Here is a 15289-nt window from a genome sequence, read left to right on the forward strand (position 1 = left end):
CCCAATAATTGCACTGAGATCCTCTAGTATTTGAGAAGAAATTAGTTCTAGGTGATCCCATCAAAGACTCAGAAAACACCCATATCATTATGTTGAAGTCCCTGGAGGATGTCTTGATATCATGATGCAAATTGGTGTGTCTAAAAAAAAAAATGACGTCTGGCATTTCTACCTCATTCTCATGAGAAGAGGGGCTGGATGGGTTTTAGTTCACTAAATCTCCTCTGAAACTAAGAAGTACTTTTAACTGTGCAAGCCACGTGACTTCCACTTTTTGTGCCTGGAAGGCTCAGCATAAAAATTCAACTGGAAGGGTCCAGAGCTATTTCAGCCTTGAATTTGTCCCTTGCATATAGCTGGGCATAGCTCTAATCACAGGGTGCCGTCAGTGAGCCAGGCAACCAAAAGGCAGCTTGAGATGAGACACGTTTTTTCATGGAATGCTATTTCTTTAAGATTCGATTATATCCATCAAGGACTATTTCAGCCATAAGGGTTTCCTCTAAAGGAGTGACCATAAGGATTTAAAGGACTATGCTCTAAAGTGTTAACAAGGTAAAGAATTAAGTTTTTTTTTAATTATTATTTTCAGCTTTATGTCTAACATTTAATTGTGTTTATCATCATGAGTTGGTTTTAATGGTTTGCTCTGCATTTTTTAAGTGAGATAAGTATTTAGGGAAAACATAATTATTATGGATAATAGCTGTCATGTTCAATAGATTACTAGCTGATTGATTTTCATTTTGTTTATTTGGTTGATTGCTTGTGTTAGGGAGAGGAAGTCTGGATCTGTGATTTTATCAATATAGGGAAGTTCCAGTATGGAAATTCTTTCCACTGATACACACAAGTAAGCTTATCTATAATTTATAGTCTTAGCTGCTGCCTAAGGCACTATCAAAATAACATGGCATGGCTAATGTTGTACAACCAGTATGTGTCAGAAACAGGACATGAAGCTATTTTCTCTAATCCTAAGTATTACTCTCTAGCAATTAAGTTTGATCATTTCATGATTTATTGTTTTTAAATTTATCTCAGATAATTTTAAAAATCCATAGTAATAAATAATAGTAATAAATTTACTCTACCTCTGAACAAAAATCTAAAGAATGAAGAACAAGGAGATGTTTCTGTCAGAATTTCTACTATGAAAGGAAAGATCAATAGGGGATAAAAGAGAAGAAAAAAAGAATGTATATTTTGAAATTGAATTTTGCCTCAGTAACTCTACTGCTATTTGTCTGTTTTCTCTTCTCTTTATTTGATTCTTTATATATACACACCAAGACTGATTTGTTGGAAAATTGTTTTGTCGTTGGGTTTCTTATTTGGGGGGAATCTCAAGTCTCATGTCCAAAGAAGGTATTAATGGATAATCTTAAGCCATGGAAGATCCCAAGACTTCTCCTTTTTAATGACTCTTCTTGGAATACTACCTTTAATCCTTAACCCGGTCCATGGTAACTTTAAAACCTAGCTAGGTATTAGATTAGGCATTGGAGCTATAAAGAAAGGCAAAACACTCCAGTGAGCACATATTCTAAAGGAGGAGACAACATAATTAGATGCATCAAAATCTTTTGAGTAGATAGAAGATAATTTGAGACAGAAACCACTAGCAACCAGGAGGACTAGGAAATGTCTTCTGCAGAAGGTTGGATTTGCACTTTCTTGAAGGAAAACAGGGAAATTAAGAAGGAAAAGTGAGGACAAGAGTATTCTAGGCTTAAACAAATCAATGAACTTTCTCCGTGTGAGAGCTAAAGTCTGATGTTAGGTTGGTGTGCAGGGCTCTGGCCTTCATCACTAAAAAAGTTCCCCATTAGCAGAAGTTATAACTGAAGCAAAGTGACTCACTTTTTAGAAATATGAGTCAGGACACTGGCTGGAATTAGAAGTCTCCCCCAAGCTCACATCCTATTTATCAGCCACAAAAGTCAAACTGTACATTTAGGCAATGAAGGGTAAGGACTTGTGTGAAACAGTTTCTTTTGAGATAGCAATTGGGCATGGAGGAAGTATAATGCATACTTGAAAGAGCAAACATCTGGTTGAGGTGATAACGTTAGGCTGAGGAAGCTAAAACCTGACTGAGAAGTGAAAGCCTACAGAGATTTCAGCAGTTGGGTCCTAATTAGAACATTAGCTGAAAATATGTTTGCTTCAGATTTACTATGATGAATATGAGTTGATAAAGGAAGAAGAATGGAAAAACCTGCATGATTTCAATGATTTCCCATCATCCCACCTAATACCAGTGATTTCTGGAGCTCAGAATGGAATAACCCTTAACTTCAGAATCTTAGGAAAAAAGGTTATTTTTCTGAGCTGATATGCAGTCCTTTTCTCAATCTCAGCTAATTCCTGCTGATTTCTCCCATCTATGTTCAGCAAACATAGGCAGAGTTGGAAAAAGTACTGTGAAAACTCCTAAGAATAGGGAATTGGAAATGCAGTCATACTAGAGAAATCAAATAAAGGAAACACAAGAAAACTAATGCATGTATGAAAAAGAATGTATTAAGCTTTACTATATGCCAGGCTTTATACCTACAACTAGATGAAAATAGAAAATCAAGATATGTCTTCCCTACTCTCAAGAAGTCCACATTCTAATTGAGGGTGGAGGGTACATCTGTAGGGCAGATGGAAAGGCGCAATGGTAATTCCCTACATCATCAGGGCAGATGGCAAGACCTGTTCACCTTTAGGTCACAGTGACAGGGAATATGGAAATATGAAATGTATATTATTGTTGCTTATCAAGGTACTACTGTTTCTGTGAATGAATGTGACTTGATGATATGTATGATGATAATGACCCAACTTTTTTTCTTTCTTAGACTCAAAAATAGGACTATATTTCAAATGGATCTTTCATATGCATTTTTTTACTTTCTAAGACTTCCCTCCACTATCCACTCTTCCCTGACTAGACTCTCTATCTAATTCACTAGAGACTTCTTCAAAACAGGATCAAATGTTGACAAAATTAGAAAATAGCATAGTTTTCTTATGATGAAATCAAAAAATGTGATAACAACATTAAGTGCTTTACAAACCTTAAAATGATATCTCAATGCTAATTATTATTGTTATTTTTGTTTTCTTTTGGAACTTCTCCATCTTCTTTTTTTGTAACTCTCTCTAAACCTTTAAATGTTTCCCTTTGCTCTCCCATATTACTGCTCTCACCATGGCATTCACCTGGACCTATTAATGATCAATCTGAATTAAAGTAAGCCTTTTTTTTATCAGCAAAGATCCCCTTTCCTCACTGTATTGGATCTCATTAAACTATCATGATGAATGGATCTAGTGTTTATCAGAACTTGTTTTAATTCCTATTAAAGTATCAATGACTGGTAAGAATTCATTAGGGTTCATAGGCCTCTATGTTCTGTGACTTTCATTTAGTTCCTTTCTCTCCCCAGCTAGATAACTTTCTCCCTACTCATTTCTTTCTTAGGATAAGTGAGGTAGTACTAGTGCTCAGACAGGGTTGGGTTCAGGGTTATGATGGAGTCAACTCCAAATTTGTTCTATTTTCAGTGTGAGTATTTGTATAAAGCTGAGAAATCTGTGAATGCTACAAATTAGAACTTTTAAGTTACTGTTTTGTGGATTGTCCAGACTTAAGGAAACAATGGAGAAAATATTAATAATGAACATTAAACTAAAAATTGTGTCCTGTGTACTTTTTTTTTTCTGGAGAATGTATCTTTAAACATTTACCAGGAGCCCATTGTTGAGGAACTACTGAATGCAAGTTACCCATGAGTAAAAATATGGCAATAATAAATAATTACTCCTTATTTAGGAGAAGCAGCAGATAGTGTGTTATAATGGAGGAAACGACTGAATTCTGATACTGCCTCTCACACATATTGACTGTGTGACTCTGAGCAAATCATTTTATAACTTTGAGATTATAAATTACAGAATATAGAGGTCACTGATTTGGATTGGTAGAGGGAGCTTCCTAACAGAAATGAACCCATACTGATGAAATTACAGGACTAAACCTAAAAATCCACTCTTGTGTTTTAAAAAATCCCAAACAAGCCTTATGTGATATCTAAAAAGGGTTATGGAGATATCATAAATAAAAGTTTAATGATTATTTTTAAATTCACAATTTATTGAATTCTGGAAAAAAAAGTTTTCAAATCTCAGTTCTTATTCTTTGGAATCTGACCTCTAACAAACTGAGACCCAACTTTGATGTAGGGTAGAAAGAGCCCTGGAGGATTAGTTTTGCCTCTTAGTAGCCATAGAACCATAGGCAAGTCCTTTAAGCTTTCTAAGATTGTTTCCTTTTTTGTAAAATGAGGATAATAACATGTTCTCTGCCTGTCCCATGGAGCTGAACTAAAGAAAGCATTTTGTAAACTAAAATGTAGGAATGTGAGCTATTATTAATAGTGTAATCCAATCTTCTTCAGAAGGCCTTTCTTGCTTGGCCCTTCTTCCTTACTTCTAGAAGTATCTTTTACTTACAATTGTATATAACCTGGTTTTGAAATCCAGAGAAATTTAGGAAGAGGGAAAGAAGGATAATGAGGGTAGGCCACTCTCAGTGCCTCTACAGAATGGTGCCTCCAGGGAAATCATCAATAGAAGTATGGGAGCATTGCAGAGGGATATAGCAGGATGACTAGGGCACAAGCTTAGTAGGCTGTTCCAAGCCAAAGGGGAACCTGGCACTGAGAGGAGAGCCAGAATGATCCAGGCACAATGCCCTTTCTAACAAAAGTACACCCCTATAATCTTCAAGTTGATTAAGGGGTAACTCATCAAATTGAAACCTCCCTCTCCCTCACATTATATAGTTGTATACAAATATTGAATGCCTAGCAGTTTTACAAATGACACCTTGAGTCTTTGCCTCAATCATAACACATGTAATTTTAAGAGGTTTTCCTCCTCTATCACTTGTGTTCCATAGTATAAGAACAAGAAAAAATTATATTTTTTCAAAACAAAAGATATTAAAAACGCTATATGAAAAGGATCAAAAGAATTATATCTCAATTACTATTCTCATCATTTTAATTAGCATAATGTGAAAGGCTCAACTCAAAATTAAAAAGAGGGAAAGAAATTATTTTTCTTTTTTAGTTGTCAATTTAAAATATGTCAATCTGTTCAGCATGTATATCACTATAGTTTATAAAAATTTAGATTGTTATAATTATTTGCTGATCTAAAAGTATATTCCTTCATCATAGAAAACATCAGAAGAGATCAAGTTCATCTCTATCTCTTGCTTTGCTCAATGCGAAAGTATAGAAAATTGATCACAAATTCTAGGGTTGTCAGAGGATTGCGTGGATAAAACAATAAATCAAAATCTGGTCTAATTCATAAAAAGAAGCAATGTTAGGGGAAGAAAAATTGATCCCTTAACCTCTGGATGGCAAAATCGTTTTCTATACTTGTTATCCCATTTCACTCAAATACTGACTTTTAGGTCATGATTCAAGACTTATCAGGAATGGAAGGAGATTAAGACTCCTGAATTAGTGAGTTGAGGGTTTTTTTAATTTATTATTTTTTTATTTTTTTGCTTCTTGGGAGCACTGACTTTCCAGTATTATTACAAGAGATGTTACTTTATTGACCCAACATCCTTTGACCTAATATTCTAATATATCATTTTGTCTGAGCAACCATAGTGACTGCTAAGTAATTTCACAGTAATAGAAGAAGAATTTACAGAAAACAGACAGGGTTTAGATGAGATTACAAAAGTACAGAACACATACACCTCATACAGAGGACTTAAATTGGCCCAATGAGCAAATAGGGATTTCTGTGAACCCAATCATCAGGCATTTTAAAACTCAATATGTTTTACATGAATATAAACACACACACACACACACACACACACATTACCATCTCAAAGAAGGGAGAGAGAAAGGAGTGAGGGAGAAAAATCGGAACATAAACTCTTTCAAAAAATGAATGTTGAAAATTATCTTTATATTTTCATCTAATTGAAAAAAAAAAGACTATTAAAAGGAGAAATAAAAACCCAAGTATTTGTGTAATATATACTATGTGCCAAATACTCTAGTAAGTACTGGTTATTAAAAAAAAAGTTGAAAACCTGACTTTTAAGAGCTTATTCACATTATCTGGGGAGACAACATATCAGACCATTAACAAGCATTAATTAAATCCTTACTGACCCAATTGCTGAACTAAATAATGAAGGTTATAAAAGAAAACAAAAACAATCATTGCTCTTAAGGAACTCACTTAATAATGAGAAAGCATCATGTAAATAACTAGGTACATATGATACAGACAGAGCAGCAGCAAAGTAATGTCATTAAATATATGCAAAATCATAAGCTTGCATGCTGGGTATGCCAGCTCTGTCCAGATGAAACCTTATATCTCAAAAAAGACTGAATCTTATTTTTAAAATTTATCTGTAAGGAGAGGGGGTGGAGGGAGGGAGGGGAAAAATTGGAACAGAAGCTAGTGCAAGGGATAATGTAAAAAAAATTACCCTGGCATGGGTTCTGTCAATAAAAAGTTATTATAAAAAATTAATTAATTAATTAATTATTTTTAAAATGCAGTATATGTTAAACGTGAAATTTTTCTATATATATATATATATATATATATTTCTACAATTATTATGATGACAAGAAAAATCAAATAAAAAAGGGAAAAATGAGAAAGAAAACAAAATGCAAACAAACAAGCCCACAACAAGAAAGGGAAAATACTATACTGTGATATACACTCAGACCCACAGTCCTCTCTGGGTGTAGATGGTTCTCTCTGTCACAAGACCATTGGAACTGGCCTGAATCATCTCCTTGGTGAAAAGAGCCATGTCCATCAGCATTCATCATTATATAATTTTGCTGTTGCTATGCACAATGATCTCCTGGTTCTGCTCTTTTCACTTGGCATCACTTCATGTGGGTCTCTCCAGGCCTCTCTGAAATCATCCTGCTGTATAGAACAATAATATTCCATAACATTCATATATCAGCTTATTCAGCTATCCCTCAACTGATGGGCATCCAGTCAATATCTAATTCATTGCCACTATAAAGAGGACTGCTATAAACATTTTTTTTTTTTACACATAGGTCCTTTTTATCTCTTGCATGGTCTCTTTGAGATGCAGTAGAGATATTATTGGGTCAAAGGGTATGCACGGTTTGGTAACCCTTTTGGCTGGTTTCAGATTGTTTTCCAGAAGTTGGACCAGTTTACAATGCCACCATCAGTGCATTAGTGTCCCAGTTTTCCCTTACCCCCCTCCAACATTTGCCATTATCTTTTTCTGTCATTTTGGCTAATCTGAGAGGTGCTGAGTGGTACCTCAGAGTTGTTTTAATTTGCATTTTTCTAATCAATAATGTTTTAGAGTATTTATTCATATGGCCAGAAATGGCTTTAATTTGTTCATCTGAAAATTGTCTGTTTGTGTCCTTTGGTCATTTATCAATTGGAGGATGGTTTATATCTTTATAAATTTGAGTCAATTCTGTATGCATTTGGAAATGAGGCCTTTATCAGAAACACTAGATTCGGGACTTCCGGTTAAGATGGCGGAGAGGAGGCGCACAGCTGCATAAGCTCCGCGCTTTCTCTCACTATCCATTTCATTACAAGCCTCTGAATTAATGCTTGACTGAAAAAAAACCCACAAATAGTTACCAAGAGAAGCCATCCTTGAGATTCGCCAAGAAAGGTCTGTCTTTACTGGAGGGCTGAGATGGTTTTAGATCGGGCTCAGGAGGCGGGCAGCGGCAGTGAGAGCATGGGAGCAGGCGGGAGAGGGGGTGGGGAGTGATCGCAGCCGTCTCTGCGGGGAGAGCTTCGCTACAGGTTTGGATACTTTGCTCCGGCAGCAAGTCAGCAGCCCAGCAGAGAAGCTAAAAACACCGGGGCTGAAGAATACAACCCCAAACAGCTGGAGTCTCTCGGGACCTGGCCACCCCTTCCCCCTTCCCCCCCCCACAGTGACTCAGCACGCTCTGGGATCTCAGAGCGCACGCGCACACAGTCCTGCTAGTGCCTCACTGCTGCTACCCTCAGTCTGTAGAGGAAGCTCGGTAACACACCCAGCCCCTCCCCCAAAGAAAGACTCCAGTTTTTCCTGTTTTTCTTTGCTAGTTTGTCTTTGATTATTAGACAGAATGAGCAAGAAACTGAAGAGGACTTTAACCCTTGACAGCTTCTACACAGATAGAGAGCAGACTCTAAATCCTGAGGAGACTAAAAACAGACTGTCTCCAGGTGAATCCCCAAAGGAGGAGATCATCTGTTCCTCAGCACAGATGAACCTCATAGAAGTGATTAAAAAGGCTCTCACAAGAGAGCTAGAAGAAAAATGGGAAAAGCAGAGTGAGGCTTGGCAAAAGGAGAGGGAAGCTTGGGAAAAGGAGAGGGAGGCTTGGCAAAAGAGCCTGGAGAAGTCAGTTAAAGAGAGAGTGGATAAAGAAGTAAAATCCTTGAAAAATAGGATTGGTGAACTGGAAAACAAAATTGGCGAAATGGAAAAAAATTCCACAGAACAAAAGAACTCAATGGGACAATTAGAAAAAGATTTTTAAAAAGTGAGTGAAGAAAATACTTCACTGAAAATCAGAATTGAACAATTGGAATTGAATGACTCGAGGAGACAAGAAGAATCAGTCAAGCAAATCCAAAAAAATCAAACAATGGAAAAGAATGTGAAATACCTTCTGGGGAAGACAACAGACCTGGAAAACAGATCCAGGAGAGACAATCTGAGAATCATTGGACTTCCAGAAAAACATGATGAAAAAAAGAGCCTGGACACTATTTTCCAGGAAATTATCAAAGAGAACTGCCCAGAAGTCATAGGAACAGAGGAAAAAATAAACATTGAAAGGATTCATCGATCACCCACTGAAAGGGATCCTAAAATCAAAACACCAAGGAATATAGTGGCCAAATGCCAGAACCCTCAGACGAAGGAAAAAATATTGCAAGTGGCTAGAAAAACCCAATTCAAGTATCAAGGAGCCACAATAAGGATCACCCAGGATCTGGCAGCATCCACATTAAAGGATCGAAGGGCCTGGAATATGATTTTCCGAAAGGCTAAGGAACTTGGTATGCAACCAAAAATAACTTACCCAGCGAGAATGAGCATCTTTTTCCAGGGAAGAAGATGGACATTCAACGAAGTAAGCGAATTTCATCTATTTCTGATGAAAAAGCCAGAACTAACAAAAAGTTTGATCTACAAATATAGAACTCAAGAGAAATCTAAAAAGGTAAAGATTAATCTTGGGAACTATATTTCGACTATATAGATGTATAAAGAATACATGTATACCTTGTTCTAGAAATTGATGTGGAAAGGACATTGTACCAGAAAAAGGGTAAAGTGGGGGTAGTACATCTCATGAAGAGGCATAGGAAACCTATTATATCTGAGGGAAAGAATGGAGGGGGATGAATATAGTGGGTATCTTACTGCCTTCAGAATTGGCTTTAAGTGAAAAATCTTAACATATTCAATCTATGGTGAAACTTCTCCCACCTCATTGAAAAGTGAGAAGGGAAAAGTGAAAAGGGAAGGAATAAGCTAAGCGGAAGGGAATACGGAAACTGGGAGGGAAAGGGGTAAGATAGGGGGAGGAACTCTAAGGCGGGGGGAGGGATACTAAAAAGGGAGGGCTGTGAGAAGCAAGTGGTGCTCACAAGCTTAATACTGGGAAGGGGGGAAAGGGGAAAGAAGGGAGAAAAGCATAAACCGGGGTTAACAAGATGGCAAGTAATACAGAATTGGTCATTCTAACCATAAATGTGAACGGGGTAAACTCCCCCATAAAGAGGAAGCGGTTAGCAGAATGGATTAAAAGCCAGAATCCTACAATATGTTGTTTACAGGAAACACACCTGAAGCGGGGAGATACATGCAGGTTAAAGGTAAAAGGTTGGAGCAAAATCTACTATGCTTCAGGTGAAGTCAAAAAAGCAGGGGTAGCCATCCTGATCTCAGATCAAGCTAAAACAAAAATTGATCTAATTAAAAGAGATAAGGAAGGGCACTATATCTTCCTAAAGGGTAGCATGGATAATGAAGCAATATCAATATTAAACATATATGCACCAAGTGGTGTAGCATCTAAATTCTTAAAAGAGAAATTAAGAGAGCTGCAAGAAGAAATAGACGGCAAAACTATAATAGTGGGAGATCTCAACCTTGCACTCTCAGAATTAGATAAATCAAACCACAAAATAAATAAGAAAGAATTCAAAGAGGTAAATAGAATACTAGAAAAATTAGATATGATAGATCTCTGGAGAAAATGTAATGAAGACAGAGAGGAGTACACTGACTCAAATTTATAAGAAATCAAGCCATTCTCCAATTGATAAATGGTCAAAGGATATGAACAGACAATTTTCAGAGGATGAAATTGAAACTATTACCACTCATATGAAAGTTTTCCAAATCATTATTGATCAGAGAAATGCAAATTGAGACAACTCTGAGATACCACTACACACCTGTCAGATTGGCTAAGATGACAGGAAAAAATAATGATGAATGTTGGAGGGGATGCGGGAAAACTGGGACACTGATGCATTGTTGGTGGAGTTATGAACAAATCCAACCATTCTGGAGAGCAATCTGGAATTATGCCCCAAAAGTTATCAAATTGTGCATACCCTTTGATCCAGCAGTGTTTCTATTGGGCTTATATCCCAAAGAAATACTAAAGAAGGGAAAGGACCTGTATGTGCCAAAATGTTTGTGGCAGCCCTGTTTGTAGTGGCTAGAAACTGGAAATTGAATGGATGCCCATCAACTGGAGAATGGCTGGGTAAATTGTGGTATATGATTGTTATGGAATATTATTGTTCTGTAAGAAATGACCAGCAGGATGAATACAGAGAGCACTGGCGAGACTTACATGAACTGATGCTAAGTGAAATGAGCAGAACCAGGAGATCATTATACACTTCGACAACAATATTGTATGAGGATGTATTCTGATGGAAGTGGATTTCTTTGACAAAGAGATCTAACTGAGTTTCAATTGATAAATGATGGACAGAAGCAGCTACACGCAAAGAAAGAACACTGGGAAATGAATGTGAACTATCTGCATTTTTGTTTTTCTTCCCGGGTTATTTTTACCTTCTGATTCCAATTCTCCCTGTGCAACAAGAGAACTGTTCAGTTCTGCAAACATATATTGTATCTAGGATATACTGCAATATATCTAACATATATAGGACTTGCCATCTAGGGGAGGGGGTGGAGGGAGGGAGGGGAAAAATCGGAACAGAAATGAGTGCAAGGGACAATGTTGTAAAAAAAATTACCCTGGCATGGATTCTGTCAATATAAAGTCATTATTAAATAAAATAAAATAAAATATTAAGAAAAAGATTATTTAAAATAATTAGTTAGTTAATGTTGGAACAATGCTTCACTGTAGAAAATGATGAGTTGGTGGACTTAGAAAAATATTCCAAGAATTGGTTGGACTTACAAAGGATGATGTGATCCACCTTCAGAGAAGCAGAGGGCAAACATTACATAGATGTGTATGAATATATATGTATATATGTGTATTCATATAGATATCTATGTATTTGTATGTGTATATATCCTCCTTAATTGTAGCCTTCTTGGGAAAGATGAAGGAAGGAGGGGGGAAAAGAATAAAATAAAAAGTACACAACAAAGAACAACAACAAAAAAAACCTACAAGGAAGCAAAGAAAATATGGACAGATCTTATCATAATGTATAGTATTTATTATATAGGCTTTCTTGAAATGGAAATTTATTCTGTCATATTTTTAATCCTCTCATGTTTTGCTATGCACATGGCAATGTGTTTTTTTTCCTTTTTCTAGTTTGTAAGAGTTTTAAATAAATATTTTTTTAAAAATGCAGTATATGTTAAACGTGAAATTTTTCTATATATATATATATATATATATATATATATAAACAGATAAAAACCATATGATCATCTCAATAGATGCAGAAAAAGCATTTGATAAAATCCAACATCCATTCCTAATAAAAACACTTGAGAGCATAGGAATAAATGGACTTTTCCTTAAAATAGTCAGGAGCATATATTTAAAACCATCAGTAAGCATCATATGCAATGGGGAAAAACTGGAATCTTTCCCAGAAAGATCTGGAGTGAAACAAGGTTGCCCACTATCACCATTATTATTTAATATCGTATTAGAAACACTAGCCTCGGCAATAAGAGTCGAGAAAGAAATTAAAGGAATTAGAGTAGGCAATGAGGAAACCAAACTATCACTCTTTGCAGATGATATGATGGTATACCTAGAAAACCCCAGAGATTCTACTAAAAAACTATTGGAAATAATTCATAATTTTAGCAAAGTAGCTGGCTACAAAATAAATCCCCATAAATCCTCAGCATTTTTATATATCACCAACAAAACCCAACAGCAAGAGATACAAAGAGAAATGCCATTCAGAATAACTGTTGATACCATAAAATATTTGGGAATCTATCTACCAAAGGAAAGTCAGGAATTATATGAGCAAAATTATAAAAAAGTCTCCACACAAATAAAGTCAGACTTAAATAATTGGAAAAATATTAAGTGCTCTTGGATCGGCCGAGGGAACATAATAAAGATGACAATACTCCCTAAACTAATCTATTTATTTAGTGCTATACCAATCAGACTTCCAAGAAAATATTTTATTGATCTAGAAAAAATAACAACAAAATTCATATGGAACAATAAAAAGTCGAGAATCTCAAGGGAATTAATGAAAAAAAAAATCAAATGAAGGTGGCCTAGCTGTACCTGATCTAAAATTATATTATAAAGCAGCAGTCACCAAAACCATTTGGTATTGGCTAAGAAATAGATTAGTGGATCAGTGGAAAAGGCTAGGTTCACAAGACAGAATAGTCAATTATAGCAATCTAGTGTTTGACAAACCCAAAGCTCCTAACTTCTGGGAAAAGAATTCATTATTTGATAAAAACTGCTGGGATAATTGGAAATTAGTATGGCAGAAATTAGGCATGGATTTTTCCTTAAAATAGTCAGGAGCATATATTTAAAACCATCAGTAAGCATCATATGCAATGGGGAAAAACTGGAACCTTTCCCAGTAAGATCTGGAGTGAAGCAAGATTCCCCACTATCACCATTATTATTTAATATCGTATTAGAAACACTAGCCTCGGCAATAAGAGTCGAGAAAGATATTAAAAGAATTAGAGTAGGCAATGAGGAAACCAAACTATCACTCTTTGCAGATGATATGATGGTATACCTAGAGAACCCCAGAGATTCTAATAAAAAGCTATTAGAAATAATTCATTTTAGCAAAGTAGCTGGATACAAAATAAATCCCCATAAATCCTCAGCATTTTTATACATCACCAACAAAACCCAACAGCAAGAGATACAAAGAGAAATTCTATTCAGAATAACTGTTGATACCATAAAATATTTGGGAATCTATCTACCAAAGGAAAGTCAGGAATTATATGAGCAAAATTACAAAAAAGTCTCCACACAAATAAAGTCAGACTTAAATAATTGGAAAAATATTAAGTGCTCTTGGATAGGCCGAGCAGATATAATAAAGATGACAATACTCCCTAAACTAATCTATTTATTTAGTGCTATACCAATCAGACTTCCAAGAAAATATTTTACTGATCTAGAAAAAATAACAACAAAATTCATATGGAACAATAAAAAGTCAAGAATCTTAAGGGAATTAATGAAAAAAAAAATCAAATGAAGGTGGCCTAGCTGTACCTGATCTAAAATTATATTATAAAGCAGCAGTCACCAAAACCATTTGGTATTGGCTAAGAAATAGATTAGTTGATCAGTGGAAAAGGTTAGGTTCACAAGACAGAATAGTCAACTATAGCAATCTAGTGTTTGACAAACCTAAAGATCCTAACTTTTGGGATAAGAATTCAGTATTTGATTAAAAAAAAAACTGCTGGGATAACTGGAAATTAGGATGGCAGAAATTAGGCATGGACCCACACTTAACACCATATACCAAGATAAGATCAAAATGGGTCCATGACCTAGGCATAAAGAATGAGATTATAAATAAATTACAGGAACATAGGATAGTTTATCTCTCAGACTTGTGGAGGAGAAAGAAATTTGTGACCAAAGATGAACTAGAGACCATTACTGATCATAAAATAGAAAATTTTGATTACATCAAATTAAAAAGACTTTGTACAAACAAAACTAATGCAAACAAGATTAGAAGGGAAGCAACAAACTGGGAAAACATCTTCACAGTTAAAGATTCTGATAAAGACCTCATTTCCAAAATATATAGAAAACTGACTCTAATTTATAAGAAATCAAGCCATTCTCCAATTGATAGTCAAAGGATATGAACAGACAATTTTCAGGTGATGAAATTGAAAATATTACCACTCGTATGAAAGTTTTCCAAATCATTATTGATCAGAGAAATGCAAATTAAGACAACTCTGAGATACCACTACACACCTGTCAGATTGGCTAAGATGACAGGAAAAAATAATGATGAATGTTGGAGGGGATGAGGGAAAACTGGGACACTGATGCATTGTTGGTGAAGTTATGAACAAATCCAACCATTCTGGAGAGCAATCTGGAATTATGCCCAAAAAGTTATCAAATTGTGCATACCCTTTGATCCAGCAGTGTTTCTATTGGGCTTATATCCCAAAGAAATACTAAAGAAGGGAAAGGGACCTGTATGTGCCAAAATGTTTGTGGCAGCCCTGTTTGTATGGCTAGAAACTGGAAATTGAATGGATGCCCATCAATTGGAGAATGGCTGGGTAAATTGTGGTATATGAATGTTATGGAATATTATTGTTCTGTTAGAAATGACCAGCAGGATGAATACAGAGAGGCTTGGAGAGACTTATATGAACTGATGCTAAGTGAAATGAGCAGAACCAGGAGATCATTATACACTTCGACAACAATATTGTATGAGGATGTATTCTGATGGAAGTGGATTTCTTTGACAAAGAGACCTAACTGAGTTTCAATTGATAAATGATGGACAGAAGCAGCTACACGCAAAGAAAGAACACTGGGAAACGAATGTGAACTATCTGCATTTTTGTTTTTCTTCCCAGGTTATTTTTACCTTCTGATTCCAATTCTCCCTGTGCAACAAGAGAACTGTTCAGTTCTGCAAACATATATTGTATCTAGGATATACTGCAATATATCTAACATATATAGGACTTGCCATCTAGGGG

The 15289-nt window shown here is 35.6% G+C and overlaps 1 protein-coding gene across 1 annotated transcript in view; it reads left to right on the forward strand.

Annotated features, from left to right (window-relative positions):
- Positions 1 to 263: 263 nt before the first annotated feature.
- BLK (BLK proto-oncogene, Src family tyrosine kinase) overlaps positions 264 to 15289 on the forward strand; it is a 75953-nt gene continuing 60927 nt past the window's right edge. The window contains exon 1 of the mRNA XM_051975967.1: positions 264 to 555. The gene's annotated coding sequence lies outside the window, so the exon portion shown is untranslated. The remainder of the gene's footprint in view (positions 556 to 15289) is intronic.

The sequence above is a fragment of the Antechinus flavipes genome, chromosome 2 (assembly GCF_016432865.1).
Source record: "Antechinus flavipes isolate AdamAnt ecotype Samford, QLD, Australia chromosome 2, AdamAnt_v2, whole genome shotgun sequence".
In the NCBI taxonomy this organism is placed as follows: Eukaryota; Metazoa; Chordata; class Mammalia; order Dasyuromorphia; family Dasyuridae; genus Antechinus; species Antechinus flavipes.